At 42.4% G+C, this 27,204-nt stretch overlaps 1 protein-coding gene and 1 long non-coding RNA gene across 2 annotated transcripts in view; one reads left to right on the top strand and one right to left on the bottom strand.

The window, feature by feature from the left end:
* Positions 1-21,207, bottom strand: part of LOC135503356 (uncharacterized) — a 34,220-nt gene extending 13,013 nt beyond the window's left edge. The window contains exon 1 of the long non-coding RNA XR_010449892.1: positions 20,584-21,207. This is a non-coding gene — a long non-coding RNA (uncharacterized LOC135503356). The remainder of the gene's footprint in view (positions 1-20,583) is intronic.
* The window catches only part of LOC135503452 (uncharacterized), a 188,558-nt gene that overhangs the window by 160,226 nt on the left and 1,128 nt on the right, over positions 1-27,204 (top strand). The window lies entirely within an intron of this gene.

Genomic DNA, 27,204 nt, shown 5'->3' on the forward strand with positions numbered 1-27,204 from the left:
GCATTTTTAGGACTGATTCCAAGGTTTATCACTGGTTCCAAGGTTTCACTGATTCCAAGCTTTATCAACTACCCCCGAAGACACACTCTTTGGGGTGGCATGGTTGTCAAGTCAACGTTTTAATTGTGTTTGAGTTCCTGGACAGTGCCGCCACATCTTTCGCTCAACATTGCACAAAGAAGTTCATTGACTCCGTGCACCTTCCCAGACTTCTGTTGGTCGTCGCGAGAGCAGACCCTTATTGTCAGGTTCTGTCATTATGTTTGTGGCAGCATGTGCCTAGCAACCATGCCTAGCAACGGGCATTTTACACTAAAAAATATCTTTAAAATCATTTTTTTTAAAATTTGGTTCCGAGGAATTGTTTGCAGTACATTCAGCCTCTTTGTCACCAATTTTGAGACAAATCGGAGTAAAAGTGTAGACGCTGAATCGATTTGTTTCAGGTCCGTTTAGCGACTATGAATGAAGATAGTTTTAGCCCTAGGATGCTCGGCAGTTGTTGAATTGAAATGCAAATTGCGTTGCCAGTATTTGTCCTATTGTAATAAAACTTAAGTTTTCATTAAAGTTCGTTATCTTGTTCATTAAGTCTTTCGTCTCATGTAAAATGCGAAATGAATAAAATTATTAATTGGGAGCTCAAAATTGATGAGCGTGTGTACGTAGCATGCAGGAATGTTGTGCTGGCCAGCGAGCAGTATGGTGAGTTTCTTCACAAAGCTACGTGTCTTTATCGATGATGTATGAAGAAACTACGAAGACCCAATGTAAGCAGTAATCTAATCTGTAATACTCTCAAATTTCAACGAAATCAATCAAGTATTTGCCGAGAAATTAGAAATTACGCACAACTTTACAGGATCGCGTCAGCCATAATAATGACATTAATGTACATGCAAATGAGGACTGTCACTTGCTCGTCAATACCGAGCAGCTAATCACGTGGGCATAATTATGATAATAATAAGGTACAGCGGTGGAAAAATTCAAATTCAAATTCAAATTCTTTATTACTCTAAAACGCTAAATAGTCTGGTTCTCTGACCTCGATCTCCGGGCTTTTGGTAGGGTTTAGGAACGGGTCAGGTAACAACAACCGTCTACAAATAACACGGCAGAAAAGAGGAGTGTTATTTTTAGATTCAGCCATTGTTGTAATTTCCCGAGCCAATTATCGTTTTACGGTCGAATTGAGCGCTGTATCTGTCCTAGGATTATGCACTATTATTGAACACATCATTCTACACTGTAGAAATACCGGAATTACTCTTAAAATGCGCGATTACGGTTATTTTATGTTTCAGACAAAGGGGTTTCCCCATATAATGACGTCACTTTTAGCGATATTGTCATTTTCGCAAAAGTACGATTTGGGACGCTAAACCTTGACCGATTGCGTTGGTTTTTGCAGGATAGGTTGTTTATAATATTAAAAAAAATTAGGCATAAGAATTTTTGTGGAAATGGTGGTTTAAGCTATTGTTCTATTTATAGATTTTTGTTATTGCCTGACCTACGACAGCGAGAGTGAGGTCAGGAGCCCAGACTATAAAACGCCCACTAGGGGCCAACGGTTACATAAAATAATTACAAAATATACAATATAAAGTTACAGGGTATACAAAATAAGATCACAAATATTTAAAGACAAAAACATAATAATGGAAATCAGGACAATATAGAGTTACGCAGTTTAAAGAACTCGTTGATAATCGCAGCAGAGGGAGGTGAAGGATTTTTCAGAAAAATTGTAGTCAGATCCGACAGAGACAGAAAATGGAGATCACTTCTATTACAACTGCAATGAGTTTTGCTGTTTTGACGCATATTTAGGGCACACCGCAAGGAAGTGAAAATCATCCTCAACCTCCCCTGACTTGCAAACCTCACACTTTCTTAGACTACAGTGTCTCCCAGTTTTGATTCTTAGACAATGGGCTTCCAGCATTAATTTTGTGATACAAGCCCTGTGTTTCACTGATTTAATATCATTTAAATATGTTTGAAGTTCAAATGAAAACATATGATTACTATACATCGAGTTTTTTATTTGTTGCGATTTCACCAAAAATTTCATGTTGACAAATATCTCTAATCGTTTACTGGGCATTAGAGTATAATATTTTCCAGTTATCCACATTAATATTCATTTGATCAAGCCATAGGTACCCCAACCAGGAGGAATTAAGAACAACATTTCCAAACTTTGGGGACGTTCTGGCATCAACGCGACGACCCATATTCGCCTATAGGCTTGTTTGTACATGAGGCAGGTGAACTCCTCTAACTGAAGAAACAGTTAATCAGAGACCTGCCATGATTCCCCGAGAGAAACAAAAACACCCTGGAAACGGGGTGTCTTTTGAAGCAGTTTGATTGGTTTGACCTTCCCTATCCCCTTAAAGGCACTGGTGGTGTCGCATCTGGTAAAGGCGTGCAGGGCAAGTAGCGCATTACAGTATGCTGGTAGGAAGTCACGAGCCAATTTTGTTACGTCCAGTAGCCTTCTTCTATTTCCTGAACCAGTGTCGAAGAGAATTGTAATGTTCAGATTCGGTGCATAGTACATCAGAATGAAGAAGATGTCGCTGTCAGGGGACCGAACTCGAACATAGTCAAACTTTTGTTGCACAGCGTAATTGCAGTACAGAATGACCATAGTGTCAGTTTCCTCTTGATCTGACTGCAGCATCGGTATCTCGGTTGCAGATACAGCATCTCCATCAGGCGATAACAAGTAGGCCTTTTCATCACAAACTGCTATAACCGTTTTATTCTACAGCTTGCCGCAGAAATGACTGCTGCTCCAGACTTTGAGGATCAATCTCACCAAATGCTGTTTATTTGAATCGTTGCTCAGGAAATCTTTCCATTTCTCTGGACGTCGCGTGTTTTCACCCTTTATCAAGCGTTCCTCTCCACTACCACGTTTTGCTCTTTCTAACGATTTGATGGAGTGTTCCTTGTACCTGTCGGTACTGAATAAGACATTAGACTTCCCTGCTGTGGTAATGTCAAATATCTTCACACTGATTTGTCTGAAGTTCCCGGTACTTCCTTCATTGTGTAGAACGTAGCATTCCCATCTTCAATGTTGAGGATGAACTGGTCTATCAGCATCCTCCGCTCCCTTTGTAAAGTATGCGAATCCCTTGCTCTCGGTTTTTAGAAGAGCAACATCTGCAGTCCCTTTGGATGACGGCAAAGGCATCAGTGGATACTTCAGAAGTTCAACTGGCATTTCAATTTTCTCCCGTTGTTGTTGGGACTTCACCAATAACTGAAACGCCACGTTAGATTGTTGCTTGTATTGAACCTCTCTGTTGGTAGATGTTTTCACCACTGCTGTCTTTGCCATGTCTGCCGAGGTTTTAAGCCTTTTCTTCGGAATCGGTTCAAAGAAACTGTCGTTCTTCTTCAGACTATTTTCTATGAATGACTCCTTCGCCGCTCTGCCGACTGATTCTGCCTTTAAGACATCCGATGCAATGTCTGGGGGTGCAGCAGCACCAGATGCAATGCGATAAAGTTCATCTTCCCCTTCCAGTTTGAATGGATTCAAGAAGGTTTCAAAGGCCTGAATTACTTACGTAGTATCATCCTCGCGCTTTTTAATCTAGGTTGGCCTGGCATCACGATGTCTATTCCCTCTTGATTCCTCAGACATGTCCGCCATTTGGAGCAAAACTTCCATGTACTTTGACCTCTCGTGGGCTGTGCGTGCCCAGCGGCGGCAGGCCTCGTAATTGTTCAGTAAACCAGACACACCAGCGCCCCTACACCCAGGACCAGCACGCGATTTTGCATGCTGCATGAAGGTTTCTTCAATTGTCTGTTCCAGGGAACTTGTGTGCTGTAGACAAAACGATCTGGCAACGCTTATTGCCCCCAACCTAAGCAAATCAGTGGCACCATGATGAGTTTCCTCAATGTTAGCCAAAAACAAGGAGAAGTATGTGAGGTACCGTGCATAATTTTGCCCAACGTAGCTGAAGAAAAAGTCAGCCATTCTACACAGGCAGGCTCCATACAAGTCATAGTTATTTGTCTTTACAGCCTGCAGAAGGGACAACATGAGCCAAACATGGTCTGCATAACTTAGCCAGAACTGGGCAGTTTTGCCCAATGCTCCACTGGCCACCCCTTGTCGAAAGCAACTATAGTCTCTAAGATATGCCGAAAAGTATGGATCATTCATTACTGTCACTAGAGATACTTCTTCCGTGTTACCTAAGAAGGTTTCAACCTTAGCCATGGATTCTGGATGCAATTCACCAAGAACAGTCAGTTCCTTCATACAATACAATACAATACAATTTAATATTTATAACGCGCCTTTCCAGGTCGCCCAGCTCAAAGCGCGGGAAAAAAAACCTCCTACTAAATACCGTAGTGTTTTTTGAAAAGCCAGGATTTTAAAGCGGTCTTGAATGAATTGATGGTTGGGATTGATCTTATTTCAGATGGTAAATTATTCTAAAGTTTTGGGGCAGCCACGGAGAAGCTTCGGTCCCCATAACGTGATTTTGAGCGTGGGACAATGAGAAGCTCTGAGGAGGACGACCTGGTCTGACGCGCTCTGGTCTGATTATGCAGCAGACAAGACAGATATGCGGGCGCAACACCACATCTGGCCTTGAAGCAGGTCAAGAGATTTTTAAATTGAATCCTGCACTTGACTGGGAGCCAATGTAATTCCCGAAAAGTTGGCGTGATGTGGTCGCGCTTTTTAATGCCACATATCAGTCTTGCTGCTGAGTTTTGCACTTTCTGCATTGGTGCTGTAACATCATCTGGGAGTCCATAGAGAAGACCATTGTTTACATCAAGCTTTGAAGATATAAAGGCATGTACGAGGCGCTCAGTGCTTTTGCGGTCCAAGTACTTCCTGATCCGCCCAATCTTGTGCAAGCTGAAGTACGCTGCCCTACATACATTCTTAACATGTTCACGCATACTCATATGTTTGTCAAAACAAACCCCCAGGTCCCTGACGGAGTCAGAGCTCGGGATTGCTACACCGTCAACATCAATCTTATTGACAGAACCAACCCTCCGTGAGGATACAATGCTCACAAAATCTGTTTTTAGCTCAGCTGACAAAGTCAGCGGAGCTAGTAGAATAGCTGTTCAAATGGTGTCCGTCCTGCAATCCATCCATCCATCCAGGGACCCATCTGTGGACAAAATTGGACATTTCTGACCGGGAAGGCCTAGCCACTTCGTTGACGGTGCTAAATTAGGAGTTGCCCAAGGTGAACTCAAAAAACGAAAAATCAGCGCGATCCGACCTGTATTAAGAGAATGAGGTCATTTCGCGTTTAGATTTCTTTCCCTTTTTACCTCGGTCCACAGAGCAAATATTGTTTTCAAATGTGGCTGAATATTTTTAAATATTTTTTCATTTTTTACTTTTAATGGAATTAATATAGTTTTCACCACCAGTTTGCGCTGCAGGCACATTGACTGAATTTTGGCGATTTCAAATTTGGCGGTGGCTCAACTTTTTGCAAGCAGTGCCGCTGATTGGCCGATCGATAGAAGAGATGCCACCATTTAAAAATGGCGGTAGTCGCTGCTTCAATGAAGGTGAGTGAACTTTCTCATGTTCAATCGGTTGATACTCTTTTAATCAACATGACCATGTACCTGAAATTTGTTTATCTACTGAAAAGAGTCTATATAATTCAGATTTATCAATAGTTTTTTATAATATTGCGGAAATTTTGTGCACAAATTAGCGAAAGTTGGTGCTCGTCTCATGTCATTTTAGAGCGAGAAATTTGTTTCCGTCGATCTCTACCACTGAAAAATCGCTTGCATAGCTTCGAATTTTTGTGAAAATAAGTATCTGAACTTGGTTTCAAATAGTCTAGAGAGTTACCTTTGTGGTGATACATATGGTATGTGATAAATATTTGTGGAATTTGTGAAATTCGGTTTTCAAACGTGCCGATGATGCAAGCGATCTCGCGTGAATTTTGCAAGTCCTGATATGTCGACCGGGTGTCAAAAATCACTCGCCTAAATTCAATTCAAAGATCGAAAATAATATCTGAACTTATTTTCAAATAGCCTACACAATTATCATTTCGGTGATATATAATGCATGCATGTAATAATTGATTAATCTGCCTAAAACGCGCAATTAAAACGGCGAAAGATCTTGATAAACACTCTGGTGGCGGTCGCACTAAATAACGACCGGTAGGGCCCGGAGTCTGGCGGAGAAAAAAAGGTAGCGCCCGGAGGTTGAAACGGGATTTTTATGCACTTTTAACTGTATATATATGTTGTTTAGATGTATTTCTAACAGTTCTGTAACTTTGATGACCAAGCTTGCACCCAAAGTTGGTAAAATTGATGCTTGGACTGCGCTAGCGACCGGAGAATTTGCCGTCGGCCATTTTGGCTACGGTCCCTGAGTTGTTGTGGTTGGCAATTTTGCAACAAATCTCGCCATTTACGTTTGTTTTCTCCCTGTCTGGTCATTGGCCGTGACAACAATTATTTTAAAAGTCACATTATGACATCGTAGTCTGAATTCCACGGCAGTTTCGTTACGCAGCAATGCTCATGTTTTCATATGCATTCGGAGAGCGCGATCGCTACTGGGAACCTTTTGGTCGCTCGTGGGACCCACTTTGATGATCGCCGCCCAGACCCTCACGTGACCCGCGTGTTAATAGATGGCGACGGTCGACCTGCATATTTAATGCTTTCCCTGTGTATTTGAGTATAAACTTGTACGATAAATGATAAGCGTGCGTGATCCGTGGTTGATGGATACTAATATCATAATATGGGGGAAGGCGCCGTGGAGGTCAAAGCCAGGGTGGGGTGGGGGTTATAGTTAGGATGATGGTATCATGGCCGTTGACCGAAAAGCAGTGGGGGAGGACCAGGGAATATGGGGGCTATAGATATATTTGAGTATAGATTTATACGATAAATGATAAGCGTTTGTGATCCGTAATTGTGGATACTAATATCATATAATAAATATGTTTTTGTCCGCTCGGAACTGTTTAATCTACAGACATAGGCATCACACTGTAGGCCCTAATAAGATCAATACCCATGTCGTGATTTTACTATTTAGCAAATTTTATCCCGGCAAATTATATTTTAATGTGATTTATCCCGGCAAATTATATATTAATGTGATTTGACAGGTCATATTTAGGCCTAATACTAATAGTGATCAACCTTGTTACTATTGATTGATTATTGGCAACAATCACTGTTCATTAATAAGTTCGAGGAAAAATGTTGAGATCAACTTTGTTATCCGAAGCGTATAGGCCTAGGATTGATTGATTATGTCGTTTATCTTGTAATATTCATGTAACTATGTACACTGTATTATGATGTACTGTCTGTACTTTTGTGACAGCTGTGCAACTGCAAGTAAATACTTAGTTAGTTCATCACCTTTCGTACAGATGGCACTGCAGGTGAGGGGTTTGGTGTGTTTGGGAAAGGTCTCACCTTGAGCGGTTGAGGACAATGTCACAACCAGAGGATTTTTATCTATGGTATGGGTTTGCCAAGGCTTCTTTGAGGGTTTATAACGAATTATGGGCTTTTCCCCCCCGCATTGATGTATCTGTAGTCGTCACAATCAACTATCATGTCGGTACTTTACGCATTATTACATGTCCGTGTATGTAAAGTTTCTTGTACTGTGCTATTAATTATGTAACTTTTCTTGTACAATAATTTTTTTTCACATTTGACAGTACCTAGAGTTTTTGCTTCGTCTTTGCTGTTCGGATGACGTATTTCACTGTACCGGTAATCACTGCTATCTTAGCGGATACACGCTGAGGGTTCCAATAAGAAAACCGTACGAGTGGCAGATCTTCTACGGCTCTGAAAGCAATCACTGTTATCCTTAAGGAGACACACTGAGGGTCCCCAGCAGCGATCAACTTGGTTATCTGGATAGTCTTGATAGATAATTGGTAGTAATCACTGTTATCCTTAAGGAGACACACTGAGGGTCCCCAGCAGCGATCAACTTGGTTATCTGGATAGTCTTGATAGATAATTGGCAGTAATCGTTGTTATCCTTAAGGAGACACACTGAGGGTCCCCAGCAGCGATCAACTTGGTTATCTGAATAGTCTTGATAGATAATTGGCAGTAATCGTTGTTATCCTTAAGGAGACGCACTGAGAGGCCCCAGCAGCGATCAACTTGGTGATCTGAGTAGTAGTGATTTATTCATGGCAATAAAACTGTTATGAGAGAGGAGACACGCTGAGGGTCCCCAGCAGCGATCAAATTGGTTATCTGAATAGTCTTGATAGATAATTGGTAATAATTGCTGTTGTCATAGAGGAGACGCACTGAGGGACCCCAGCAGCGATCAACTTGGTTATCTGAGCAGTAGTGATTGAATCATGCCAATAAAAACTGTTATGAGAGAGGAGACATGCTTACGGTTCCCAGCAGCGATCACACTTTATTAACGGAGCAGTAGGGATTGATTAATGGCAATAATCACTCTTATCTGTGGGAAGACACAATAAGGGTCCCCAGCAGCGATCAACTTGGTTATCGGAGTAGTCTTGATAGATAATTGGCAGTAATCACTGCTATCCTTAAGGAGACACACTGAGGGTCCCCAGCAGCGATCAACTTGGTTATCTGGATAGTCTTGATAGATAATTGGCAGTAATCACTGCTATCCTGTTATCCTTCAGGAGACACAATGAGGGTCCCCAGCAGCGATCAACTTGGTTATTGGAGTAGTCTTGATAGATAATTGGCAGTAATCACTGCTATCCTTAAGGAGACACACTGAGGGTCCCCAGCAGCGATCAACTTGGTTATCTGGATAGTCTTGATAGATAATTGGCAGTAATCATTGTTATCCTTAAGGAGACACACTGAGGGTCCCCAGCAGCGATCAACTTGGTTATCGGAGTAGTCTTGATGGATAATTGGCAGTAATCACTGTTATCCTTCAGGAGACACAATGAGGGTCCCCAGCAGCGATCAACTTGGTTATCGGAGTAGTCTTGACAGATAATTGGCAGTAATCACTGTTATCCTTCAGGAGACACAATGAGGGTCCCCAGCAGCGATCAACTTCGTTATCGGAGTAGTCTTGATAGATAATTGGCCGTAATCACTGCTATCCTTAAGGAGACACACTGAGGGTCCCCAGCAGCGATCAACTTGGTTATCTGAATAGTCTTGATAGATAATTGGCAGTAATCGTTGTTATCCTTAAGGAGACACACTGAGGGTCCCCAGCAGCGATCAACTTGGATAGTCTTGATAGATAATTGGCAGTAATCGTTGTTATCCTTAAGGAGACACATTGAGGGTCCCCAGCAGCGATCAACTTGGTTATCTGAATAGTCTTGATAGATAATTGGCAGTAATCACTTTTATCCTTAGGGAGACACACTGAGAGGCCCCAGCAGCGATCAACTTGGTTTTCTGAGCAGTAGTGATTTATTCATGGCAATAAAACTGTTATGATAGAGGAGACACACTGAGGGTCCCCAGCAGCGATCAAATTGGTTATCTGAATAGTCTTGATAGAGAATTGGTAATAATTGCTGTTGTCATAGAGGAGACGCACTGAGGGGCCCCAGCAGCGATCAACTTGGTTATCTGGATAGTCTTGATAGATAATTGGCAGTAATCACTGTTATCCTTAAGAAGACACACTGAGGGTCCCCAGCAGCGATCAACTTGGTTATCTGAATAGTCTTGATAGATAATTGGCAGTAATCACTGTTATCCTTAAGGAGACACACTGGCTGTGACTGTCTCATCTCTCTCACCATGTAGACAACTTGGCAGAGCAGCCAAGACTGATTTGGCCTGGCTGTGACTTCCTCATATCTCTCACCATTTGACAACTTAATAATAATATTGCCCTACTGCCTTTTTCATGAATTAATTTTGAGCATTATGTTTACAACGTAGTTGACAATAATTATAGTGAGAGAGATGAGACAGTCACAGCCAGGCCAAATCAGTCTTGGCTGCTCTGCCAAGTTGTCAACATGGTGAGAGAGATGAGGAAGTCACAGCCAGGCCGAATCAGTCCTGGCTGCTCCACCGTGTTGACAACATGATGAGAGAGATTAGGAAGTCACAGCTAGGCCAAATCAGTCCTGGCTGCTCCACCGTGTTGACAACATGATGAGAGTGATGAGACAGTCACAGCTAGGCCGCATCAGTCTTCGCCGCACTGCCTAGTTATTGATATGGCGAGAGAGATGAGACAGTCACAGCCAGGCCAAATCAGTCTTGGCTGCTCTGCCAAGTTGTCTACACGGTGAGAGAGATGAGCGAGTCACAGCCAGGCATCGCCCTCGCTGTCATAATTCGTCGTCCCCCCGACTTAATAAGTCGTCCCCCCCGACTTAATAAGTCGTCCCCCCGAGATAATAAGTCGTCCCCCCGACTTACTAAGTCGTCCCCCCGAGATAATAAGTCGTCCCCCCCGACATACTAAGTCGTCCCCCCGACTTACTAAGTCGTCCCCCGAGATAATAAGTCGTCCCCCCCCCCCCCGACATAATAAGTCGTCCCCCCGACTTAATAAGTCGTCCCGCCGAGAATTTTTTTTTTCGATGTCCTTTCCCAGCCACCGTAGATTTCAGAGAAAATTTCAATACTACAAGAGGGCAAGCACGATAATACTAGTAACCTGGTGTCAGCAGTACAGTGAAGATAGTAGTCTACATGTTAGTTCATAATAATAACAGCTCAAGATCACAAGAAACCACAGATCCCGGCGCCCCCCGCCCACTGACAAAGACCCAGTCGCGCAACTCGATCCATCTCACCCGATCTCACCCTGGCCAAGTTGAGCGCGTAAATACCACGAAAAGGTTAAATTTATCTATTAATAGAATATTCAAATAAGATTGCCGTCATGTTGATGCACCGCCTGACCATGCTCCACACATAGATAATGCATGCGCAGTAGCAGCATCTTAAATGGAGAATTGGTCACATGAGGGTCTGGGCGGCGATCATCAAAGCGGGTCCCACGAGCGACCAAAAGGTTCCCAGCAGCGATCGCGCTCTCCGAACCCTGATCCATGTTTTTGGTTTGCAATCCTGTACTGTCTGTACACTGCGCTGTGCATGGCTGTACTGTAGGCTGTAAAAAAGACAAAAACGATAGCCTAGCCCTATAGGATAGCAGGCTTAGAGTATAACTCAACAGGTCCTCATGATTCATTTGATGGACACCTTATTTGATAGTACCTCATCATTAAGTCCACTAGATCCTGTTCTGTCACATGTCGTAGACGATAGACAATTTTCAAAATGTAGTACACCACTCGCTCATCTTTAAGCCCAGCTCTCGGCTCACATCATGTGGGCACGGTTGGCTGTTGAGTGTTATGGTTCAGTCTGTGAGACTAATTTAAAGATGTTACACTTTTATTTTGGATTGGAAAACAGCCCACAGGACTGACTTTTCACTGAGTAATAAGTGTGCCCTTCGAAGGTTAAGTCTCTTTCTGGATTTGCTTCCATAGATGCCTTGTTCAGGATATCATCTGACCGATGCCTGATCAAGCACATACTGTATCTGGTGGTGTACATTTCCCCGTCTATGTCACCCTTTTTTATTCAGTCGGTGTTAATTTCTCTTCTTTTTTTTTACAGATTAACTGTTGTTGGTTATTGCAAGAGGAGTCGATGGCACATTTCAAGTCCAGGAAAGCACTTGCTGTTCCCACATTCAGAGTAAGGTGTGCTTACTCGTTTTACTGCTTTCCATTCCCGGAGAGCGTTATCAAATATCTGCCGCAAGGCAACAAATATCTGCCGCAAGGCGCTTCAAATATCTGCCGAAAGGCATCAAATATCTGCCGCACCAGTAAAGTTCATTTTGTTAACCAACTCTTTATCTTCTTTTCTTCACATACAAAAAAGACCGTCCCAATCATTTGGCTGCATCCACTATGTTATTAGTTCCACCTACGCTGCATGAAGACAAGGACTCCACTCTTTGACGTCACTACACAACTCCTTGACGTCATCACACACCCCACTACTGCAACGGCAATAGAAATGACTTTACGTCATAATAGCAGGGTGACGTCAACTCAGTACTTCAGCATGCACTGATATGGCAAGAAGGTCTTTCGCACCAGCACTTCTGCGTGCTAGACATTATAGCTTCACGTTGCCTCATAATAACGGTACCGACACACACTTGGCCCGTGCCTTCACCTATCCATTTCAGCTGAGCGCCAGGCCCTTGGGCCTCTTGTTGGAGCATTCAATGATAGCTTGTTGTCATGCAGCCAGCCCTTAATGTCAGTAATGCAACTCTCTGTTGAAGCAACCGTTTTTGTACCAAGAGTGGAATTGCCTGCCGGAAAGGAGTGTACAAGCTGATTGTCATCAGCATACAATTGAAATGGAATCTGATGGTACCTGACAACATCGCTCAGAGGCATGGTGTAAATTGTAAATAACACTGGTCCAAGGACCGATCCCTGAGGAACACCATACCTCAGCTGGATACCATCAGATGCCCCACCATCCACTGAATAATACCTATCTAGTATGCATCTTTCAATGGCTTCTGCCATTGTCTTGTGGCAATGCACCGATCGAGCGTAGTTCTTCCCTGACATCACTCCTTCCATTGAACCGCTGGACATCAATCCAGACTCCAGTAACACTTTAGCAAATCCAGATCTGTTCATCTTCTTTCCAATCATCTTTAGATATGCGCAAGCCAAACGAAATGTCCCTATGAGTACTATATATGGTCAGCATAATATTCAGGGCTCTTCCACATGCTTGGATAAGCCTTCATGCAGACTCCCAAATTGAATGTGGTGATTGCATAAAGTTGGCCGGCTTACTTGGATGCCTCTCTTGAAACCCTCCAACACTCTTGGACAGTAGCGTTATCGGTAATCACATGGTTTATAACAGGGTAGTAATCGATTGTTGTCAGCCGATTTGGTACCTTACCATTTTCTGATATAAATCCAGCCCAAGCAGGGACAACCTGCCCACTTTCACTGCTGTGCAGGCGAAAGATGCACCAAGAAGAGTTGATATCCAGGGCCCGGGACATGGCGTCTTCATCTGTTTCCTGTGAGAGACGAACAATTTTCATAACTGGACTGTCCCTTTGATTGATGAAACATGGGGTAAGGCTATCATCTGAGCATGACCTAAGCGAGCGTGAACCTGTTTTGGGAACAGTTTGGATCGCTTGTTGATCAGTCATTATGTCAGAGTCAGTGGAGATGGATGGGATGTTCTGCAGCATAAAGCCATGCGATGTGTGAACAGACCCACTACCAGAAAGATCATTTACATATTGATCGAAGTTATCAAAGTCACTGTGAAACAGTAATGGTGCTGATGGATTCAGAATTATTTGTGGTGTAAGAACGCTTGATGCCTCTTCCAGTGCATTTGCCAATGCCGTCTCATGTTCGAGGGAAAAGCTGTAACTCTCAGCATGTCCAAGACGATTCATCAGAGTGGTTAACTGAGAACTTCTGAATAGATGACGCAATGTCATGAACACAGGAATGTGCTTTGGTAATTTCCGCTGGCCACCTGTTGCAGCCCGACACAGATCCTGGCCATTCGAAGACACCAAACGTTCTGTCTTTTCTGATAACGAGAATACACCTTGGCCACAGATCAAAATTCGAAGAAATTTCTGTACTTCTTCTGCAATGGGGTCATCAACAGTCTGTAAGTACGAGGCTGTGGGAGGCCAAGGGAGATCGTTGGCCTTCTGAAATGCGTCTTTAATCACGTTGCGTAAGAAAACTCCAACATCCCGTAATGTGTCAAAGCAACCTAGCAAATACCCATTCTTTACTGCTTCTGAAAGACTGGTGTCATTGTTAAATACAAGAACTGACTGAAATTTACCTCCTGTTCTGTCAAGGCTAACGCATGAGATTTTCTGACTGTATATTTCATGACGCATCAATCGAGATTTTAGTGTCTGTGCTTTATAATTCGGATTAGCGAATGGTGTCTCCGACAAATACTGAATGTACAAGTCACGTAATTGTGTCACTTTCACAACCTGCTTGCAAAGCAGCACTTTCTGATCTATGAACTCACAAACCCTTGTAAAACATGTATTATGGGCCTCTTCAAGCTGTCTTCTGTGTTCCTTTGCTTCGGCATCTTTGCTTTGCCAGGCTGAGGGAACAGTATAGCTCCCACGGCATGTCATGTGGTACATAGCTTCTCTAGCAAATAGATTAAATCCACGGACACGCCGTGCAACAATCTCATCACCTCGCTCTTCTGCTAGCTGTAAAATGGCTGCGCCCCCACCAAATTCAAAATTCGAAAGTCCCTCTGTGGTCCATGCATTTCCTTTCTTGACCTTCTTTCGCCCAAACTGATCGCAAAATATGCACTTCAGCTCGAAAGTCACTCCTTCTGTTTTGGAAGAGGTGCGCGCAGATTGTCTCCGTTTATTTGAACCATCTGTTTCCGCAGCAGGTTTTAACCGACTCAAGTTCATTGTGAAACGCTGATAGCTGTCCCTATGATAACCATGGATTTCACCAAAGTCTGGCGGTTTCTGGTCACACACTGCCTCCATTCGATGTGCACTATCAATAGGTTGATCAAGACGTTTGTTTCGTACATCACAAATATACTGAAATCTTTCCCCCGGATCGTCAAGTTCAATGAGGTATGTAAAATAAGTCATATTAGAGTCCGCCATGTGTATGATACAACAGCTTGACTTCTGGGATTTCGGCTGTGTTCTTTCACTACTTGACCTTGACCTTTTCTTGGGCATCTTGTCTTAGGAATAGTTGAAAACCTGTTTGAGAGATGCCAGCACTATCTAATCCAATTAAATCAGCTAGAAAGCAAACAAGGTAAAATGTTTTCCTCATGCAGAAACTGATTGTTTTAAGTGATGATATCTATAACGTGTGTGTTAATACACATGAATATTTGTACTTACTATGGCCGATGATTGACATCATGACCTCAGCTGACCCATTGACCTACTGATTGAAACATTCCAGCATAAAATATATTAAAGGCCTTAAGGATATAGAAATATAACCACTGAAATTGAGAAAAAGTGCTGAATTTGGAGAAGATATTGAATCACTATTTTCCTCTCCGGAAAACTCTCATTTTTGCGTCATTTTCAACCAACCCCTGTTTTCTTTACCTACAAATCACTCCATAATAATTTTCCTTGAATAGATTTGTGTTGAAATCATGTGAAGATATCAATTTAATGCATTCCAAGTCTAGAAGGTGACATTTTATAATTTCCCAGCTGTTGGGACCCTGTCGTATCAACATATGCCAGATTTTAGGCAAGGTCGTTTTTTCGTGACCTTTTGACCTCTGGTGACCTCAATTTTCAACTGATTTGCATATTCATCATGTCATTTTAAAGAACTCGTCAATACGAACATTTTAAGGTATAATATGTAAATATATAATGAATTTCAATGAAGTTATTGTCAATTATATTTCCCCTACCCCAAAAAGTTGGCGTCGCAACTTAAAAACAACACCCTAAATCCTGTAGCGAGTCCCAGTATTTTCAATGTTAACATGCTTGATATTGAAGTCAACAGAACAATATAGGTTCGGAGAATAGTGGGGGGGGGGATTATGGTGGGCCCTTCTAGCCCACGGACTATGTTCTGTTGGCAAAATCAAGAGGTGCTCATGATCTTCACAGTCCTGTTTGTCCTCCGACTCACAGAGATCCACCAGACCCTTAACCTGTTCCCCCCGATTTCATTGTTCTCCTCCTCCGAGTCAGACATGACATGTGTAACACGCTTTCTTTTATTTGGCAGTACGCCACCGGCCCCTTGTTTTTGGCTTACCGTAGGGGAGTCTATGCAATACCGTAGCGTCAGTCGTCCCCTGACAACAATGACTCGTGAAAATCACATGATATTCATGTGAAATTCTGAACTACCATCACGTAATGATCACGTGGTGATATCATGTGATAGTCACAGGGTTTTGCTCATCGTTTTCATTTCACGTCATTTATTCACATGGGTTTCACGTGAAAACGACGTCTTCCTAACCAGTTAAAATATGGGTGGTTACATGGATCACATCTTTATGACGTCATTTTGACATGACATCACATGAGAATTATGTCTTCTTTACGTGATTATCCTGGGATTTGGAACCTTTTTGGTAGGGCTGCCAATTCACCCATATCGATCTCTGAGAGTGGATTAAAATATCCCTGCCATATATTTTGTCCGAAAAATCAGTGATGAACATTCTTTCATGCCATGTTGCAAACCAACAGGTGAAGTCACCACTTGGTCACGAACAAAAAATTTGGTCGTGAAATTTTTAACCCTCCCTGCAAATTGATGAATGCAGATGCATTTGGGACAGAAACAAGCAACCAAGAGAGTCTGGTTATCAAATTATATTCATAGAAAATAATTTTTTTGTTTCAACAGTAATAATTAAAATGGAAATATGTAAAACACAAATTTAACTGTAACACTATGGCAAATACATGTACAGGTACAATATTAGTCCAAAGACAATGTCTTGAAATAGTTTTACATGTATGTATATTTACATTCACAAAGACAATTCACCACCAATTAATATTTTTGCCAAACTGCACAATTTCACCTGGGGAAACATACATTGTGTTCTTGTCTCTTAATTTATTGTGGGATGCACCTCACCATTAAAGATTGTACCTATTTTGAATAATGCACTTATTGGTTGCAACCCAGCGTTCTCCAACTTTCAGAAATACGCCTTGGCGGCGAAGCCTGCCAGTCAGCGCCTTAGGCGTAAGCCGTTCTGCAAATGGGGGGTCCAGGGATACTCCCCCGAAAAAATATCAAAATTTGGGAGGCTTAGACGTAATTTCCTGGCACACAAGGAGATGATTTTGACGTTTTTATTGTAGCTTCAACACTGGGCATTTCTGTGTGCAACGGAAGCTTTGAGCGCCGGACGCGGAAAGAACAGACAGAAAGTCGCAAAACTGCCGGGCTGGCAGTAGGCTACTAGTCGCTATGTAAGCGTTCGCCTACTCCCATTAAGAAATTTTGAGCGAGCAGTCACAATTCCAACCAATAGAATAAAAATATGCAGGCCTACCCAGTCAGTAGCGATATCCACTTCGCGCGCCCAACTCAACGGCATTGCCCGAAGTACTGCCATTACTATCCACGTGTTCCGGCAGACGACGGTCGGCCAATAACAATCACCCGTAGCCTTGGCAACGAGGTCAAGGGAGTGTACAATTAAGCGCACCTGTACGATCGGCTAGCGGCAGAGCGGGGACGGTTGTTTTTATTAGCTCACCTGTCAGGTGAGCTAATACGATACCGCGGCGTCTGGCGTCCGTCGTCGCCCGTCGTCCGTCGTTAACTTTTGACAAAATCGTGGCACGTTTCTAAACCGCTTGACCCAGAAAGTTCATACTTGGTGTGTGGGTACCCCTAGGCAAGACCTTCCTTCAGAATGAAAATCAGCGCAATTTGACTGCTGGCCTGCCATATAGGGGGTGCTCTTTGAAAACCTATTTTTGTCATTTTGAAGCTTATGGTTAAAGCTAGAGCGATGAAAATTTTATGGTGGGTGTATCTAATAAAGGTACATCACATATCACACGGGTTTTTGATTTGACCTTCATTTTAAGGTCACAGAGGTCGAACTCTCAATTTTCTTTGATCATGGCACGTTTTTTGCTATTGGTCATAGACTCTCTAAATTTGATATGTAGACACCTATTGGGCATCTCTACATGTTGACACAGATTTAGGTCAGTGTGACCTACTATTCAGGTATAAATAGGTCAAGGTTAAAAAGCCCATTTTCTTTATTCCAGCAGATTGAAGTTTGAAATGAAGTTTTAGAGGTCGGCCTGATATAGAGGTTTCGATATTAAATAGATTAATTTCTTTTCATATCACTAGGTGGCGGTATTGTGCAAAAATGTCAGTTGGCACATTGCCAGCAGTTTTGAATTTCGCGGTTCGAGGCAATCCGTCGGGTTATCCCAGATGCGCAGTGTTGTACTGCGCCACTAGATCTGCATACTACAAGTATGGAAGACAGCCATTATATGAATTTGAAGCGAGACGAAGAAGGAATTAAATCATCTTGAATCAATGCTAAAACTTAATCATCCGCTCTTCGGATGAGGTCGTATGTGTTGATTACATTCTTGTGATTGGTTTGAGATGATTAGTTTGTCCTCATTTCCGGTTGTTTTAGAAAATTTTGACTGTGATTGGAAGGTAAAATGAGAAACTTGTCACACTGTTCTTCGGCTTGGAATGGGGATAGTCAATGCAGAGCCAGTTGGTACAAGCTGCCTTGCGAATCGGGGTGGCGTAATAATACTGTGAAAGAACAATAAAATGATGAATTGTAGCAGTGTGTGTCAGAAATTATGTGATTTCCATTGCATTTGACGATCCCAAAGTTTCGAGAGTATGGCAAAATGGCCGCTGCCGTCATTGGAGATCAGCGTCAAGCCGGAACCTTTCGTTACAATGTGGGCTTTTAAACACAAGTTAATGGTTTATAATCACCCAGATGCTACTCATTAGGTAAACCTCTACTAAAAACACTTGCTTTAATTTTTGTAAACATGTCACGAGTGCTTAAAAAGAACCATTTTGTGATCGTTTTTCGTCGCTGTAGAAATGTACACAGTCAGAGTCAGTCAGTGTGTCAACACAACAACGGTGTTAGTATACACATGAATCCATGATACACGGAGACACGAATGTAAACATTTGCCTGTTGGGTCGGAAGGAGTTCACCGTTACCGATCACTGCCCCAAGAAAGGTCATCTGAGCTGGTTGACTAAAGTAGATGATGATAATGATGAAAATGTAGCACAGCTGTCATCAGTGCTTTTATAGTTAGGCCTAAGTAGTATAGTCGGATTCATAAGTAAATGTCACTGACTGCCCTTTTGGGTCGCTGTGCAAAAACTATTGGGCCGATTTCTTCAAAGTTTGGTTTTTCTTGAATCTTATTTCGGGACCCAACACAATTTCCAGGTTAGAGATTTGCAAATTATAAAGAAAAAAATTGTCAACTTTGGAGCCCTTTGGCCATTTTTGGGGAATCTGGAGGGCCCGATTTTTTTTGATGGATAGTTCTAAATGAAACTTGGCAGCTTTAAAGATACACAAGAAAAAAAATTAACCTGAACATTTCAGCAAAATGCATCCAGAAATAAGCAGTACAGAGGAGAAAATATCAAAATCAATACACTACGTCAATGTAGGCCTACACCAATACATACAAAAAAATTATTTCGTATCCACGGTTACTGAAATATGAAAATCCTCTTGGGTCCCGAAATTAGATTCAAGAAAAACCAAACTTTGAAGAAATCGGCCCAGTAGTTTTTGTGCAGCGGCCCAAAAGGGCAGTGACATTTACTTATGAATCCGACTATAGGGCTGTCTTGTAAATGTTATTGTCTCAAAAATGAATACAAACTGCTACCTAGTTACTCAGTACATCATATTCTATACTGTGCATTCCTTGCTTCAATTGTTCTTGTATCATATTTTTCAACATTTCTCTCTTATCGCAAGCCGAGGATAAATACTCCTTTCAAGATAGCGTAATCACACGCAATTCCACAGGTACATCCCATTCATTTGAAATTTCGGCCAATGACAGCAGGTTTTACAAAATGTAAATGCGCTGTTAATTTTCAATAGTCACTGAATAGCTAAGACACATGTAAACCCGTCTTAATTGGCCAGAAAACATCTCTCAGCTTCTCCCACAAATAACAATTCACTTATTCCAACGTCAGTAACATGTGCACGCGGAAAACAATACGACTAACTCCACTTTTTCAAGACAAACCACACCATCCCACAACTATTGCATGATTAACCCCTAACAATGACAAGTTCTTCCTCATACTCTCCCTTTCATATCGACAGGTGAGCACAATGGCCCTGTTCATTTCATTATGATAAAAAGAGATTGTAGACTAAACAAGGGTGCTTGTAGGTGTGCCGCAGGTGGATGATAATAGCTGTCGGCGTAAATCAGTTTATTTATTTGGCTTGGCGGGTGAAAAATCCGGCAAGGCGGCAAAGGATGGCAACTTGGCGGGCGAGTCACCGGAAATTTTCGGGATGGCGGCCTACGATCTCACCATGGCGGGCCGCCATGCGATTAATGGGGTTGGAGAACGCTGCAACCCATAAGTGCCTCACCGACTGAACTTGCAACCCACATGTACCCCCGTGAGAGCGGACAGACAAAAATACCGGAGGATCAGTCAAATTCAGTTCAAATTTTTAGAAGATTTTATGGTACATTTAGCACATTGCAGTGAATTTTCGAATCAAACGGCTTCAACCAGTGAATCTGAAATTGCTGTTCCATTCCCATGAGGACCGGGATGGTTGTTTCTAAAACCGTGACTAGCTAGACTGAGCCACAGAGCGAAAAACCTTTGTCATGAAAATTTAATTATGCCCCCGCTGTTTTAGCGGGTCTGCTATCGCCACACTCGAGGACTGTATCAAAAACAATTCTAATAAAATAAATCACTATCTCACCTTCTTGTCGTTCTCAATCACTAGAGTCTGGCCGTGTGGTCCTAATTCTGATCCTGTCCTAGTGCTCCAGACACGTAGAGGAAAACATGTAGGCTAGTTTAGTATATTTATAAGACCCCCTTTAGGAGGGGCTCTTAAGATACACGTGTGTGCGGGAGTATATAATGTAAATGAAGTGAAATAAAGAGAGTAAATATTGTATATCCAACAAACAATTTTTTTTGGTAAATTTCTGAATTAACTCCGTTGAGTTTACCGATTTCTCCGCGATCTTCCGGTGGTGGTTGCTATCCCATTGGTTGAAATTAAGTTAAATCTTCATGGGAATTCGCTACATCATATGCCTAAGAAATTGGCCAATTATATTAATATTTTTATCAGAGAAATATCCGTCCTAAATAATGACAGAAAAGGGTGGTTTATTTCAATTTTGTGTCGACATGGTCGAGGTCACGTGACATAAAACAAAACAATCGCACACACCCGTCCAAAAAAGGCACTTTAAGAAAAACAAATACGTTTTTCCAGCTTAAAACCACACTGACGACTAAGTTATATTGGTCTACTACCCAAATCTGAAGTATCAAAATGAATCACAAACCAGAACTAGCTCTATTTAGCAAAAGTTGCGTGAAAAATTCGGGTGAGCGACATACTGCACCCTAGCGGCCAATAAATAAACTACTTTCAGCCGTCTGCTCCGGTCTCGTTGGGGAGTTTTTCCCAAATGTACGCGATGATGACGTGCCCCATTAACAGGACGTAACATCTATTTTAAAATGCGTTTCCAAAGTGAATGCATGAGGACAACCCATTTGTGTCGTATATCACTGGAAACGCCCGATTCCCGTGAATAAGGACAATCACAATGTATTACATTACCAAAACAAAAATGTGTCGGAAGGAACTATATGGATGGTCCAATCGCACCCCCCCCCTCCAGCAGTATGACACAGAAGGGCTAGTTGACTGTCCACCGGGGGGGTTTGGGGGGAGCTTCCCCCCAACGCACTGGTAAAAACCTATGTCGACGGAGGGGGGTTTGGGGGGGTGTCCCCCCATTGTAACAGCTGTAGTTGTTAGAGCTTGCACTTAACATATGCTCGTAGGGGGGTTCGGGGGAGCTCCCCCGACCTAAAGGGGGGCTCACTAAGTCCTTGACTTTACATATTAATCCTATAGACAATGAATCACATACCCGGATCCCTCCAGGTCTTCAAAACAACGATATATCCAATTAGTGGAAGAACAGACGACGAAATATATATATATACCACACGCGCGCGCACGAAATCACGTAACCCCGGGGTTTTCCAATAAATCAATAAAAGTTATCCACGATTGTCAAACTAGTGCGGCGGAACAATGACACAAATGATGACGAGTGAAACTCCTTGAGAATCAGGTAAATCAACTTGCGCCGCACGAGGTTTCGGCAGTCAATCAAGAACGCGGTAATTTTCCGAGAAAAAAGGCTGATTGCCTACAAAGTAGTTTAATCCAGTGAATGTCTGAGCGAAACATGATACAGCACTTCACCTCCGTGTTCTTAAGATGTTTATTAATCTGAATATCTATCCATGATAACGATCACTTTTTCCGATGTGTGAAGAAACACTAGGTTTTGAGCAAGCGAAAGGTAAATTCTAAGTTCTCAGATCACGATGTTGTTTCAACTCAATCGATCGCTTCCGGCCGGGCCGGGACTCGCGCTGTCTTCGGCTCCGCGCCAACATCCTCCCCTCCGTGGTAAAAGGAACCATTTACCACTACCTTGCATAGTTTGGATATGGGTCGAATGAGGACCTTGTCACAAGAGAGCACCTTCACGCTGCGGACATGTCCATCGCTACATGGAAGAGTCTCCACGATCTTTCCCAGCGGCCATCGTCCTCGTGGGTTGGTTGGATCTGCCAGCAGAACGACATCATCCACCTGCAAATCTTCCCGTTCATCAAGTCACTTCTCTCGATTCTGAAGAAGGGAGAGAAACTCCTTGTTCCTTCGCCAGACTTTCGAAACTAAATCTTGCACATAACACCACCGATGTCTCGGATTAAAAGCAAGTCCCTCCAAGACTCTCGGTGCCAACTGCCCACTGGACTGCCCAATCAGGAAGTGGTTTGGGGTTAATACGGTCTCATCCTTGGGATCATTACTACTATACGTTAAAGGGCGGGAATTCAGCAACCCCTCCACTTCGGTAACTGGCGTCTGTAATTCCTTGTTATGTCGTTGACGCGTGCTTCCCCTAGGATGGCCCTCAATGCTCTTTTCGCAGACTTGATGAGAGCTTCAAATAGTCCTCCGTGATGAGAACCCCAGGGTGGGTTAAAGCACCAAGTGATGCCTTTGTTGGCAGCATCGTTGACGATTTCCTCGTGATCCAAATTCATTATCAATTCGGAAAGCTCTCTTTCAGCACCATGGAAGTTGGTCCCATCACAGCGGGCAAAGGATCAGTTGCATTTGCACAGACCGTAGTTCCGAGGTTCACCACTGTCTCACTGCAGCGCCATCAATGACGCTACGAAACGTTGCCAAGCTACGCTCCGAAGTACGCTCCGCAACCCGAAGCTGGGCTCGGCTCATGACGTTAAACTACTCTCCACTACGCCAAGACGCATTTCATTGTATTTCCACAGACCTCACTTTGGAGAGCGTTGTGACGCGACGACCGACGGAAAGATACATTGTAGTATTGCGAGCAGCTGTGCTTTGAGATACGAGCCATACATTGTATCGAATGGTATGGAAAATGTACGTGCAATGATGTGATGGCGATGAGGGTGATTGTGATGCATGATGCACTCTCCGGCAGGTCTATAAGTTGTCGATAATGAAGTTTGATCTTGCTAATGATGTAATAAAACTGTCAAAAATGCTCATCTTAAAAAAAAAAGAGCTGTCCAGTGTTGAGAAAGTTGACGTGCCAGGACGAGTTTATAGTCTATAATTCAAGGGGTGTAGCATTGAAAAAAAGAAAGAGAAAGTGAATGATATTGGTTCCCAGCCTGCCTAATTAGAACGCAAAGCATGTACCTAATATTACTGAACTAAACGTTTAGTCCCCCTCTTCACCTAGCCCTGAAAGACTGAGTAAAGAAACAGGCCACCCCGGTAGTTGATAAAGCTTGGAATCAGTGAAACCTTGGAACCAGTGATAAACCTTGGAATCAGTCCTAGAAATGCATAAAAACATGAAATAATGCCATTCGAACCTAACGTGGTTACGAATCAACATTTGGAGCTTATTCTTACATGATCAGATCGGAATTTTATGGTAATTTAGAAATCTGTCGCATATCCGATTCAATAGTCTATATTTTAAAACAACCCAGTTGTACCTCGCCTCCAGTGTACAGTACTGATCTCCCAAATATGGGAAGACACGCCCACCACACACCCATAATATGGACCAATAGCGCTCCGCTTATAAATACGCCACCACCACACGGGGCCTTTTCGATCAGACGAGTTGCTTGGGAAGTTGGGGGGCCTGTCATGCATTATGCATGGATAAGGTTGACGACTATGTCTAGGCCTAATTGTCTATGATTGACTGATATTTTATAACAAACGATGAATAAAAGAAGCCTAGTCATGTATGTTTATTACCGAAGTTTGCGGATGAAAATTTCCTTCGCCGTGAGCGATTTCTTACATCTTCCAGTACGCATCGAGGGATGCAGAGATCTTTGTGACGTCACCAGTTCTAAGCGGGTTTTTTTATTCACGTGTGTGTTTGTCCTATGATCTCGTGCATCTAGTACCGAGCATAATACTTTATCGTCTATGGAATACAAAACAATCATAAAACTAATTTTTGCTTCCATTGAAGAGAAATAAAATATTTTAACGACCACAGCGCATTGCCAATTGATGACGTCATCCTCCACATTAAAAATGTTGGCTTCTGAACGAACTGGCAAATTGCTATCAATAAAGTCAGCTGGGACGAGACTGTCAGTTGGGAGGGTATAAATCGTGGAAGGAACGCACCCGATTTCCCGCGCTATTTGCACAGTGATTCCATGGTTTACATTGAATATTCCAAGGTTTATCAGTGTTTCCAAGGTTTCACTAATTCCATACTTTATCAACTACCGCCACCCCCTCCCTCAACCCCCTTCCATTGCTGGACCCAGACCGGGATTTGGCGGGAATAAAGTACTTTCCAAAATTTCAATAAAAATGGACAATCTTGGCCCCAAATTTAAAAGAGCTCTCTCCAATTTCCGGAGAGGACTCTCTTCTCGAATTGCTGCCGGTGATAAGGCAAGGTTTGTGGCATTCTGCCATGAAGTAGAAGGCGTGGTGGAAAAAATGAACAAGAGGCCCAAGGGCCTGGCGCTCAGCTGAGTTAATATCATTAATATCTTCCCGGTGTTTAGTTCATTATGCATGAAAATGGCATGCTCCATGGTATTTGATATCCTTTTGCGTTCACTACGGTACCAATGTTTTTGGTTGACATAATTATGCCACTGTTCATTCCTCAATCCTGACCATAATTCGGGTGAAATCATCGTATGAAAATATTTACCGAAACATGAAGTTTATGCCATGAATGAGGATACTCATTGTCATAGCCTCGTTTACAAGTACGAAGTATTTTCCCGCGAATATTCAAAACTGCTTGGCTCCTTGCCAGTTAAATAACATGTGGTGACTATACACAAAATAGAAAACTTTGATGGAAATTGTAAATCATTTTTTTATCTATCAGGGGAAACAAGCTGATGATGATCAAATAAATCATTCATGAGAAATCGTTTTGTTGCTGAAGCTTGAATGACGAATTTAATGCTAAACCTTTTCTTGTGCTCTACTGCGCCACCGTAGTTTTCTTATTTAGACCAGCGATGACGTCATTTCTGGTGATTCCCTACGTTGTCCAATGAGCGCTTTTTAAAATGTGCCATTTGGTATTGTACAGTATGCAATGTATTTTTTCAGCGCTGCCAGTTGCCGAACAGAATGCCGTAGCTCCCTCAATTTCCAATCAATTTTTTTATGGGAGTGACATTATTGTATTGCTTAGAATGTCTACTTTTTACTCATGAAAGAATCGTAGAACTAAAACATAATAGGCGAACAGAATCATGCCGATTCACTGCACATACTGTGGGAATTCTCCACTTCAAAATACATCGGCGATGTCATCGCGAACAGAGCATGCATTTCTGATATCGTTTTCACAGAAATGTGGCCAAATTTTCAAGAACTAATTTCTGAATTTAGTCCCTAAAGACCTTATGACTACCACTGAAACGAACTAGTGATAATATCGCCTACCAGACTACTTTTTAAGCAGAAAATTGGGTACTTGAGTGTCATTGAGCTCCAAGATTATTGCACTTGGCGTAAACAACATGCCGCCATTTTGTCTCCGCTTCGGTATTTCGTACGCCGCTTATAATGCACCTTCTCAATTAAAACCAACATAATAAGGCCTTACATCGTTGATTGAATAGGAACACCACACAAAACACAATAAAGTGGGGGTACAATCGATTACGAAGCTGAAGTGAACAGTGATTTATTCCTGGAGCTACTGCTTTTGTTGTGCAGCTGCCATGTTTTGAGAACTGGCAAATAGGAGACTTCATTGATGGCTGACGTCATCGGGCGGGAATTTGAATCGGCAGAAATAATTAAAAGGCAGGTAGCGCCCTCTCCTGTTAAAATTTTGAACTTTTTCTCAATAAAATAGATTTTCAAGAATTTTATCTTAATATTAGAGCATATTTCGACTAATTCTGCTGCTCCTAGGCCGATATAGGCCAGTTTCCTTCATGCACTCTCGCGCGCAGGAAGTAGGTCGAATGGCGACAAATTTTGTTTTGAAAGTAGAGTTTGACCAGAAGTATCCAGAAATGCAAAATTGAAGTCTCTAGGTCTTACGGTTACAAAATGTGCACCATGGGTTTAACGGACGGATGGATGGACAGACGGACGCCACTGAACAACTTATTTGACAAGCTCGGCTGACTTAGTCAGCTGAGCTAAAAAATAGGTCAGAAAAAATAGGTCATAAATATTTGTTTTGTGTTTCATATAGATACACGATTAATCAATTTTGATTAGCCATTGACTGGTATGGAATGTAAGTTAGTGACGTAACGTCATCACCTTTACCGCCTGATAACGTTGCCAAGGAGATGCATTGCAACTAGTCGATTTTGGCGGGAACGCATAGGCGGCAATTTTAAAATGACTAGCGCGCAAAAATTAAACCATTTAGCTTTTGAGCCATTTCAATAAAGATTCCTCATGTAGTCAGGTCAATATATGGTGGAACCCAAAAGAAATTGAAACAAAATAGTTTTTTCCCGACTAATGCATTTGGATTCGTTTTGAAGCAGCTGGGACCAAAAGGCCTCATAGCCTTACTCATTCGAACCCCCTGAACACCCCCCTGCCTACGCCCCTGCATTCAAGCAGCTTAGGCTTTCTATTGTTCACCTATTCTCTAACACGGAACACGAAATCTTCTCTCAAATTCTATGAAAAATAGTGGATCATCTTTTTTCTCTGCCAACTTGATAATTGAATTGAACAATTGATGTGTTTAGGTCCTATCTATTTAAACATAGGCCTACACCTAGGATTATATGC

This window comes from Lineus longissimus, chromosome 19 (genome assembly GCF_910592395.1).
Source record: "Lineus longissimus chromosome 19, tnLinLong1.2, whole genome shotgun sequence".
Classification (NCBI taxonomy): domain Eukaryota; kingdom Metazoa; phylum Nemertea; class Pilidiophora; order Heteronemertea; family Lineidae; genus Lineus; species Lineus longissimus.